The following is a 12,557-nucleotide window of genomic DNA, read 5'->3' on the forward strand; positions in this document are numbered from 1 at the left end:
GGAAATATGTTCATAGGCTCAACACCTCTAGCAACCTATAACAAAAGTCTAACATTCTGTTTAAAAAGAAACAGGAAGAGATAAGGAATAACCTTTGCCCACCAACAAAGTAATCTCTTTTTCTGTGAATCAACAATAGGTATGCTGAAACAGCAGGTGTCTTATTAATTCACTGGGGTTGGTAATGGTTAAACACTCCTCATTTGGAAAGAACAGTACTGTACTATCCTTCTTTTAAGGATAAACATTTTAACATCTATTGGTATAACGGTTCAACAGAGTATTAAATTCTTATTTCTTTATACACATACTCTTTCCAAGCAAAATCTAGAAATCATACCTTGATGCCAGCTTCCTTGCATACTGACAAGTAAAATTTTTGCTTTTCAGCAACATTTCACTTACTGTAAATATGAAAATAAGCATGTTAAGCTACATCAGATATTTATATTTTTAAGGAATCTTCTCAGGCATTAGAGAAAAATAGCCCCAGAAACCAACAATGGTTTAGAGTAAAATGCTGAGCCATGAAGATAATTATGAATTCTCTGCCACTTTAAGATTTTTTTATCACCCTCAGGCATGCTGAGATAATTATATACACATGACACTATAGAGTACAAGTTGTTTGCCTACTTCAAACATGTTTTCTAATACAGAGGTGTCTGTAAATTCTATTGATTGAAGCTTCTTATGCCAAGTGTTCAAGACACATAATGACTTAATTTCCACAAGTTAATCCATTATCCAAATTTTCTCAATGATATTCATCTTGAATATCAGCATATGTGAAGAGCATGTGCCAGTTTCCACTCCTAATAAAAATTGATTGCCCTTACTGGGGTCATAAAGTCAGCTTGAAAAACCCAAACCTATCCTCTTGCCAAGATCTTACATTCAGGTTATTGATTAAAGTTTCAGAGTTGCTTTAAGAAGTATTAGATTTTCTTTTCTCTTTAGATCAGGTGTGCTATATTTGATCAATGTGACCATGGCAATCCTTTTGAGTTCAGCCCAATTCGAATGCAGGTGCTGTTTGTCATTGTCTCAGCCTCCATTTTCCCCAGGCAGAATGAATGGCTTGCAGCAATTTAGGGGAGATTTTCAGAGAGGCTGGCAGAGAAATCCCCTAAGGATTAGCTCCAGAAATCCTTTAGTTGCAAGATTGAACCAGTCTTCCAGCCCTAATAGCATCAGGCAATATGCCCTGGCCCTCAGGATGACTGTAACACCAGCTCCATACAAAGCTGTTGATCTGATAAAATTACAAAATCTTAAAGCTAGAATTCATCTTAGAGTTAACTGAGTCCAATATCTCAACAGTGGCATAGTCCCTGCTATAAGATCCCTGAGAGGTGGTCATCAAGATTGCCTGAAAACCTCATCAATGACATCCCTTTCTCACATTCTTTTTTTAAACATTTCTGTTATCCAAGTCTTCCTTTTCTGGAGCCCTTATATGGATTTTATCTTTAGTTTCTGTCCATTTGTCCCCATTTGTCCTACTTGTACTATAAAGTTTAATCTCTTTTTTATATGGTGAGCTTTTATTTACTTTAAGACGGATTTATTCTTTTAATCATTCCTCATATGACATGGCTTTGGAATCCTTTCAGATCTGCCTCAACTTCTGTATCAGAAGTGTCAAACTCCCCAGAGCTAGATTAAAATGTAAAATTTAACAAAATAAACACAATACAGATCATGTTAATTTGTGATTTTCTAATTAATTGGAGGCCCACAGAAATTCATTTCTATTTGAGACTGATACCACTTCTCTGGATATACCTCAATTTGTCAATGACCCTTTTGAAAATCAAATGGCCCAAAGTGAATTCAATGTGTCATATGTGATCTGCCTTAGGTAGAGTAAGACATACAATATTACCTCACTTGTCCAAACTTAAACTACTCTCATGTTCACTCTCCTTCCAACATCCTGTGCTTTCCTACCTCCTTGTATTTGCTCATTTTCTTTCTGGTTAGAATGCTTTTCCTCCCATTTATCTCTCTGTTGAATGCCCATCCATCAATTGAAGTCCAAGGCCAAAAATACCTCCTTCAGGAAGTCTAACTATCCGAAGCCAACAATAACTTTCTCACTAAGAGCGGTTACACACTCATGTACTTGAATAGTGTCTGGTACAGACTAGGAACTTCATAAATACTTCTTGGCTGATTGGTATTATAATTATCTGTGTATGTATCACTTCCTATTACTATAAGAACTGATCAAAAATACATATCTTTTCCTGTACCTTTCATGACCTTCTACTTCGTAGGCGTTTAACAAATCTAATTACATTTATCATAGAGGGATATTATATTTTTAATGTTGTCTAAGACTGCATTAGCTTTAAATGATATCTACATCAACCTTGCTGTGTTCTCTTCTACTTAAAATAAATTGAGACTCCCTTGATGTTTTCAATGAACTATTTTTAAGCCACATCTTTCCTAGCTCCTACTTGTACAGTTGATATTTGAAACCTAAATATAGGATTCAGCATTTTCCCTTGATAAGCTATATTTTATATATTTTGAGTTGGTTTCTTGGTACTTCCATGCCCTCTATACTTTGTTTCCTTATTTTTCCCTGCCCAGCCCTCCCAGAGACATATAACTCACTTTTGAAATGCCAGCATGACATTGACCTTACAGCCTACAAGGAAGAAGAACTGTTCTAGCAGTTTCAGAAAGCAATCAGATTTCAAGGACAATCATGTAAGAATTGCCACAAACTGTTCTACCCAAACTCCACATTATATTCAAAGTCTTTACCTTTTCTTAAACCAGGATAGCATCTTTGGAAAGAACATAGATATATCAAATTCTGACTCTGACATTAACTTCATATATGACCCCTGGCAATTCAGTCTTTCTAAGCTTCAATAACTTATTTTAAAAATAGCTGATTAGTATAGTCACTAAGGTCCTTTCCAATTCTAAATCCATTTTTCTAAGATCCTATTTCTAAATCTAAATTTTCTTAGCTCCAGAATTGGTTCTTGTGACTCCTTGGGGTCTTCAGAGCTATTCAAGAGAACTACAAACCCTAGCAGATTAAAGCAATGTGGAAAGGCTATGAAATATGGTGCCCATAATTGAAGGGTCAGTCTAGTTAAACTTGGTTAACAAAAAGTTGGCCTTGGAGTAGAGAATTAATAATGAAACAGATAAAAGTCCAAAATGATAGTTAGCCTGTGTGTGCATCTACTTTCAGATTATTTAATAATTGTAACAGACTGGCAGAAAGGGAAGGGAAATGATACTAAGAATCAAATACAAAAAATGTAATGCTTAATTATATTTACAGTTTCAAGATTTAAAAAAAAATTGGCTGAAATGCTTGTTGGAACAAAATTAGCCTTATTTACTCTCCTCCAAAATGGTGTTGCTCATGCATATGAGATCATAGAAGATTACATGAGCGATGTAAATTTGAGATTAGATTGCCAAAAGATCTGCTTGTCATTATTAAGCAAAACATAAAAACATTTAGATATATTTTCAGGAAAGGTCTTTATGTGAAGAAAATTATCCAGCATAAAGTGCAATTGAAAAAGGAATTTCCTATAAATGATCAGCTTCCATATACTCTTTTTTGGGTATGATAATGTGCTGAGATTTAAAAGTCTTAAAACTTGTTTTTTGGACACATACTATATAAAGCAATTTCAGTTAATTATTTTGTAGGACAAAAACCAAATAAGCTTAATTAAAAACATTAGAGATTGTGTGAATTTCAAAGAAAAAGGACCAAGTTGGAAATTAGAGTGGTCCACATCTTGCAGTCTTGTAATTTACTAATACTAGAATAGTGTTTAATAATCACTAGATCGTACTTTAGTATAAGAAAATAATTTTCAAAGAGGATCTTCATCCTGGCTCCCATTTTACTCTTATCCCATCTTTCAATTTCACTGAAAGTTGATGACTGCAATAAACTGAAAATGTTCTGCTCATGTTCCTACTCATCTTCCCTCCCTCCCTCCCTATTAAGTAGGTGATTTTGTCCTTAAAGTGTTTTTTTCTTCCCCTTATCTGGAACCCCTCCCAGATTAGCTTGCATCTTAAATTCAAAGGTCTTCCAGCAGAGCTCCCTTGGGATTTCATTCACTTCTGACCTGCACCTGCTCTTTTCAAGTGCTACACCAAAAGTAACTTGAGGCCCTCCACAGAAAGCCTGCTGCTTCATTCACAAAGACTATTCAGATCACTATTAGAGGAGGGGCAATGGGCGGATGGTAGTATTCCAAGCAAGAAAGGGAAGTGACCTCTTAAATCAGAAAGTGACCTTTCATTTGTCATCAGTTGTCTAAGTAAATGTAAGGGGACCGCCTCCCTCATAATACCCTTTGTGATTCCATGAATGTGACATGACTCAAAGTGATCTTTTTGAAAAATTTAGATGAATTACTTCTATTTAGGACTAATTAGGATGCATATTATGAGATTTAGGAAACATGACACCTCATATACTGTGGGTGACTATACACACTATTTGTGCAAAAGCAAAGGTAACATGTGTAAGCAGTGAAGATATAATGGGAAAACATGGAAATGAAGGATCAATAACATGATTTAACAGTTTTAGCTATGTAAAGTCTTGAGACTTTACAAATCCACTACTGTGGATACTTATCTAAATGGAAGATGCCCTCTTTCAAGTTAGCAGAGGCACAGCAGTAAAGAGAAGGAACTCATGAAAAATTATATTGCATAATGTAAATGTTAGCTTCAGGTCTGCAAATAATCACTGAAGGTACTTGTATTTTTGCCACTTTGTATAGCGTTCCATAGAGAAGACAGATCAGAATCCATACTCCATTGTCCTCCTTCTTCTGAATACTTTGGAATAAACAACAAATAAGAATCCGTGAATTGAGATATTTATTACTGTTCAATCCTTTGCAGACGTAGAATTTGTATACATTATCCACCTGTTCAAGGATCTTTGGAGATAGAAATCATCAAGAGATAGGAGTGTGTGTGTGATGTGTAATTTGCATCATTGGAGATACATCATAAAGTCTGTCTGCCATATTGCTTAAGTTGAAAAGTAAGAAAGATGATAATGATATTAACAAATCATCAACTTTACCAATTTCTTTTCATAATGAATGAAACTGAGGCCCACAAAAATTAAGCTTTTTTTTCAGGTAATATAAGTTGAAAGGAGCACGACAGAGATGATCATAAGGTCCTCTTATTTCTTATTCCAGGTTAGTACTTCCAAGTGAACTAGAGGGAGACAAGACTACTTTAAAAATCTTCATTGCAAATGGAAGAGTTCTGTTAATATCAAAAGCTAGCATTTCTAAGGGGCAAATAGGTAGCCCAATGGATAGAGCACTGTGCCTAGAGTAAGAAAAAACAGATTCAAATGTGACCTCAGATACTTACTAGCTGTGTGGCCTTTGGCAAATCATTCAATCCTTGACTGGATAAAACTGAAACAGGAAATAACAAATATTCTAGTATCTTTGCCAAGAAAACCCCACAGATAATTAGTCTATTAAGGCAATGAAGAGTCAAACATGACTGAAGAGGAAAAGGAAGGAAGGAAGGAAGGAGGGGGGGGGAGGGAGAGAGGGAGGGAGAAAGAAAGGAAAGAAAAGAAAAGAAAAGAAAGAAAAGAAAAGAAAGAAAGAAAAGAAAGCCAAACCATTTATATAGCCCATCCAAGTTTGCAAAGCACTATGTACTTTTATTTATTTATTTATTTATTTTGTTTGGTGAAGTTATTAGGGTTAAGTGATTTACTCAAAGTCACACAGCTAATATGTGTTGAGTGTCTAAATCCAGAATTGAACTCAGGCCCTCCTTATTTCAGGGCCAATGCATTATCCACTGTGCCATCTTGCTGCCCCACCCTGTGTACTTTTGTCTCAATGACTGGTTGGCTATGACATCAAGTTATAGTATTGTCCAACTATGGCTGATCAGACCAATATAACCTCAGAAGACTATCTACCACAGACTGGGCACAAACAGTCTATATGAACATTTGAAGTGGAAATATCTATAAATCTGCACAGTCCACATTTCTTTTAAGCTACTGCAATTCTGCTTTGCCCAAAAAGTACAGTATCTTCTTTGATGTGGGCACACTATGCTGAGCAATCTTATACTAATATCTCCCATTATTAGAATCTATTTGGTTGGTCTAAGCAATAATTCTCATATTTAACATCAGTATTCCTGCAGTCTGGTGTACAATTTTCTTGTATTCTTTTTTTTCTGATCTCCATATGAATACTTACCTTTTATGAATATTCATATACCTAGGAGTACTACATTGAAGGAATATACCCTATATTCTGACATTCCTACAACATAAATTTTGATAGTAATATATAGCAGTTTCTACATATCAGTTCTGTATATATGCCATTATATATTTCTCTCTATATAAATCTTTCTTCACATAGGTACATATATGTCTATATATGTAATTTTTTATATATGAATGTCCCTCGCTCTAGGCCTTGTAAACCAAAGAATTCTCTTTACTTTCCTGTTGTTCCTTCCTGAAGTTTCTCTACTTTTCTTCCTCTGTTAGGTTATTTCCTTTAATTACCTCTAGCCTTACATCTTGCCAAACTATTGGCTTCTTACACAACAGGCCAATCCCATACTATACAACCAGATTGGTTGTCTCTAACAAAAAAAAAAAATCACATTAGCAAGAAACATAAAAAATATATATTCATCCTCAACCTAAAAACCCTTAATTTAAGATCAAACTACGGGTAGAAATGAGCAGTGAAGACAATTCCAAAAGACTAATGATGAAAAAAGCGATTTCCCTCTAAAGACAGGATAAATGAACTCTGAATTTAGACTGATTTTTTTTATTTTTTCTCTTTCTTTTCTTTTTGTAACATAAGTGGAAATGTTTTGCATGACTTCATAATTATAATGGGTATTGTATTCTTACCTTCTCAGTGAGTAGTAGAGCAGATAGATGAAAGGAGAAAATTTGGATAGGAAAATTACAAAAAAAAAAAAAAAAAAAAAAGAGGAAAGGATAGTGGAATATATAATCTCCAAAGCCTTTCCTTTGAAGTTTCATCATGATGGTCTTTGGTCCTCGGTTCAAACTTCTTTTATTTAAATGTAGAGACATAATTTAAGGATGTTGGCTTATAAAAGTATCTACCATTTCTGGATACTATTGGGTTCTCAGATGCCCAGTTAAAGAAGATGGTGAACTCTTTTCTCATAATTACTGAGGAAATATCAGATCTTATTACCAAAAAAGTGGGGAACTTACATTCAGCTCTGTAGGTAATAAATTCATTTTTCTGTAGAACTTTTGCTATAAATGGTAGCAAGGTATAAATGAAATGGCAAAATAGTTACTTAGCTTCAGGGATATCATAAGTTAGTTTTGTGAGTTGGACTAGGGATCATTTAAAATATTGCTTTTAGGGGGAAAATATTTGGAGTACTCAACAATTAACTTGAAAACTTTTGGTATGGGGAAAACTACCCTTACTGGCTGGGGACCACCTTTACTGAAGAGTCTGTAATAACCTATATCACTTGGGATAATATGGCATTCATTTGTATATTCAAGGTTCCTCAACACATTTTGAAAAACATTATTAGAATCTATTTGGTTGGTCTAAGCAATAATTCTCATGTTTAACATCAATATTTCTGCAGTCTGATGTACAATTTTATGAATTTCCCTTATCCCTCTAGCTACCATTATTTGATCTGAAGATTCTATTTACTTGGAATGCTAATAACAATTTTACTAAGTGCCCTGAGAACAACATATCCACTATGGAATGGGATTCCCCTTTTCAAGCAGCTACAGAAGCTTGTCTCTTATTACTTACTAGTCCTCCTGTGGAAACTTTCATTTACATCAGAGGGAGTTCTACACTATAAAGAAGTGCAGAATGTGCATTACAATAGAGAGATCAGCAGAAGACATTAGAGTGAAGAAATTAGTCCTCGTTCTAAATTACTTTTTAGTAAACCAATCCACCTGAAATCAGGATAGTGCCAATTTGACCCTGGAGCTCTGCTGTAATATTCAGCACAAATGTAAGTCGTGAAATAAAATCAAATTTCTTGGACATTTAAGAACTATGTATGTTAAGGTATCAAAATCACAGTAAATTGCTTTGGTTATAAAAATAAACAAAATCATTTAGGATTTAATAATCTGGGTATTTATACATATATATTTGTATTTATATATGTATTATACACACACACACACACACACACACACACACACACACACACACACCGCTAAGGAAATTAAGATGGTGCCAAAATGACTATAGAAATTATGGATAATGATGCCATGCTGAATTACAAAAAAGCATAGTTGATGTGCTGAAGAGACAGAGAGAGATTGTTTATTATCATACTTAATGACTATTTCCTCAAACAAACAAAAAAAAAATGTCAGGAGCCCTAAGTGATCCAAAATTATTAGCATATAATTACATTCTTAAGGGAAGCAAGGATAGAGGATATAGAGAACTAGACTCATAGGAATATGTTGGTTCAATTACAATCTCTGCCACATACTAGTTGTGTATTTTGGGCAAGTCACTTAATGTATGGTGTCCTAAGCAATATTCTAATTCCATGAGAGGCAGAGCAAATGCCTATCCTAATTGATAAATCAAGTTTCCTAGTCAAATCATTGACAGGATAAAAAAAGAAAAGCACGTCTTGGTTGTAATATCCAGTTTTGAATTAGAATTTATGCAACCTATAGTTGTATATTATCAAAAAACTTATGATTTGATAATGTCTAGTTTTTCTTACTCTTCAAGAGTCTGGACTGTTTCACATGAATTATATAGGGATTTATTTCTTGAGAATTTATAATTTTCAAAACTAAGAATTCAGTAATAGATGAGATTATTCTAAATAAATTGATAACTTCATATTCAAATATGAAACCTCTTCAATCACCAACTTAAACTGAATCTTGCTGATTCAAGAAAGCAACTAAATGGAGTAGAAAGTATTAGACTTGACATAAAGAAGAGTTTAAATTCTGCCTCAGATGCTAATTATGTGGCCAAGGTCTTTCTCAATATCAATTTCTTCATCTGCAAAATAAATAGTGGCACCTATTGACAGGCACAACAGGCTTGTTGTGAAGATAAAATAACACAAGATATGAAAAAAATATTCTGCAAATTTTCAAGAATTATGTTATAAGTCTGTTTATTCATTTAAAAGAAAAACTGTACAGTAAGAACTTGATTAACAATACTAAAATTTTACAAATTGCCTACCATCCTAAAAGATAGCCTAGTTGGCACTGTGGGATTGAGAAATAATTATGATTTCAATAGTATAAGGTACTCCTTCAGCCAACTCAAATATAAACTTTAAATGACTTGGCTTATGAATCCTAGGGGGAGATCTGTGAGGTTCCCAGAATAAATGATTTGGATAGTCATATAACTAGCATTCAGAGGCAGTCACGGAACTCAAATTTTCCTGATATCAAGGCTCACATTCTCTTCACTCGGTCACACATGCTTTAGTAATTTGTCCTTAAACTTTAATAGGAAAGAGGGATAAAGTTTAGGGAATGGACCTGAAATTTATTTTGTAGAGGAAAATGCTACTACAGCTCATGGCCTTAGAAAGCTGAATAGAGAACTAAAAGATTAAGGGATTTGCTCAGAGATACAGAGCAAACATTTATTGAACCCAGGTCTTCCCAGCTTTCTGGCTGAATCTTTATTCATTATGTCAAACATCTACAATAATCTGACTGATAAATCAGAGAAGATAAATCTTTGCTTAATCCTGAGGACTTTTTCCAGGGAAACATAGAAAATTCTTCATGTGATATCTCGGAAATGTACAAACACTCATGTGTTTGTACACATACATTGTACATACACATATATACAATTTTAAATACTCAAAGACATAGGGTACCCTTAACCCTGTTTCCCCCCCCCCCCATATCTTAAATAAACCAGATAAATGGGCAAGAAATAAATCATCATGGATTCAAATTAAAATATGTTGTAGTCTTATAAATGTTTCAAGTTGGCTTTCACCTTTTCTTGGTTCTCATTTTAACCTGAGCTGATTTTCTCATTTCTAATCAGGAATTCCCAATGTCAAGATCACTTTTCTTAAAAGCTTATACAGACAACTTGACTTTGTATTATTTGTAAATTACCTCTCACCCAAGAATTATAAATTGCTTTAGAAACGTTCATTTTACTTCACAGCCTCCATAAATAAGTACACATATACAGTTTTGTCTTTTGGGGGACGGGGGTGGGAGTGGTAAACTTAGGTCTAGGTTAAGTTATGAAGCAAAATCTAGAAGTAGCATATCAGTCAATGCAGAGAATAAAATCCCAGAACTACAACTTCCTCAATTGTGAAAGCTGGCTCTCATTTACAATTTCTTTTCCCCATTCTATCTCTCCTCTCCATCTTTTCCCCTCTCTCTTTCTTTCACAGTCTCTGTCTCTGTCTCTGTCTCTCTCTCACACACACACACTCACACTCACACAGTCTCTCTCTCACAAACGCAGTCTCTCACATATACAAACGCGCACACACGTTCTCACTCACACACATACAGTCTCTCACACACAAATGCACACACAGTCTTACACACACACAAACGTGGACACAGTCTCCCACACACAAATGCACACACAGTCTCTTTCTCTTCTCTCTCTCTCTCTCTCACACACACACACACACACACATACACAGTCACACATACACACACACACAACACAGTCTCTCTCATACACACACAAAGTCTCACACACACACAGTCTCTCTCACAAACACACACATACACAATCTCTCTCTCTGACAAATACACACAATCTCTCTCACAAGCACACACAATCTCTCTCTCACACACAGAGTCTCACATGCACTCACACACACACAGTCTCTCTCTCACAAACACACACACACAATCTCTCACAAGCACACATATACTATCACTCACAAACACACACATACACAGTCTCTCTCTCTGACAAATACACAATCTCTCACAAGCACACACAATCTCTCTCTCACACAGTCTCACATACACTCTCTCACACACAGAGTCTCACATACACTCACACACACACACACAGTCTCACATACACTCTCTCACACACACACAGTCTCACATACACTCAGTCTCACATACACACTCTCTCACACATACATACACATACAGTCTCTCACATATACAGTCTCTCTTATAAATACACACATACACATTCTCTCTCACACAGTCTCTCACATATACACACAAAGTCTCTCTCTGTCTTTGTCTGTCTGTCTGTCTGTTTCTCTCTCTCTCACATACACACACACACACACACACACACACACACACACACACACACACACATATACAGAGTCTCTGTCTCTCTCTCTCTGCACCCCCCCCCTTTCTCTCTGTCTCACACAAACACAATCTCTCTCTCTGTTGGTCTCTCTCTGCCTCACCTTCTCCCATTCTCCTCTCTCTTTCCAGATCCTAAAAGAGCAGATATCCTCAATGACATGTCATATAGGATTGACAGTCAAGACAAGGTGAGGGGTAGAAGGCATATAAAATGAATACAAGTTCTGCCACTCAGACAATCAGGCTCTCCTCCCACTTCACATTTCCTTTGTTGCAATGATTTTCTGGAAAAAAGAGTTGCCTGAAACTATATATTCTTATACAGTATTTGCCTTTCAGAGAGATGATGATCATGTGTACAGTCATTCCCAAAGGCACTATATTAAAGAAAGACCCTCAAGAAGATATATATTTTAGGTATACTACACCCATAGGGCAATAGCATATAAATATTCTAAAGTAACACTAAAAGTAATAGAGCTTTAAAGGGCTTCAGAAAGAGATATCTAACAAACATATCTTTTGTTTGTTTTTGGTTTGTTAATTTACTTGGTCTACCTTGTTAAAAATATAGAGTAATTTTTTGAGGGGATGTATGGTTATTTAACCTAAGTCAAAAGGTATTTAAATGCTTAACTTGAGCAAAGGGGCTGTGCAAGGCACTGGGAATTTGTAGACCAAAAAAAAAAAATGTCTCTGCCCACAAGAACTTTGTGCATATGTCTAATTCTATATATATATATATATATATATATATATATATATATATATATATATATGTATATGTGTATGTGTATATATATATATATATATATATATATATATATATATATTCATTTGATTGTTTATTTTATTGGTTAAATTTACAATAAAAGTAATTTTAAATAAAGCAAAACTGTTTTAGCCCTTCCACTCACAAATCTTCCAAATAATGCCCAAAATGTCAGTCAACCAGAATTTGTTAATTGATTACTTTATGTCAAATACTGTGCTAAGCACTAGGAATATGGAGAAATAAAAAATAGCCCTTGCTCTTCACCCTGAAAACATTCATTTTAATTGGGGAGACAACAGATAAAAAAATATGTGCAAAATATACACACAGGACAAATTGGTGACAATCTTGGAAGATACTAAAAATAAGCAGGTAGAGGAAAGGCCTCTTGAAGAAGAT

At 34.8% G+C, this 12,557-nt stretch overlaps 1 protein-coding gene across 4 annotated transcripts in view; it reads right to left on the reverse strand.

Annotated features, from left to right (window-relative positions):
• Positions 1–12,557, reverse strand: part of CACNA2D1 (calcium voltage-gated channel auxiliary subunit alpha2delta 1) — a 688,069-nt gene that overhangs the window by 610,712 nt on the left and 64,800 nt on the right. The window lies entirely within an intron of this gene.

This window comes from Antechinus flavipes, chromosome 5 (genome assembly GCF_016432865.1).
Source record: "Antechinus flavipes isolate AdamAnt ecotype Samford, QLD, Australia chromosome 5, AdamAnt_v2, whole genome shotgun sequence".
Classification (NCBI taxonomy): Eukaryota; Metazoa; Chordata; class Mammalia; order Dasyuromorphia; family Dasyuridae; genus Antechinus; species Antechinus flavipes.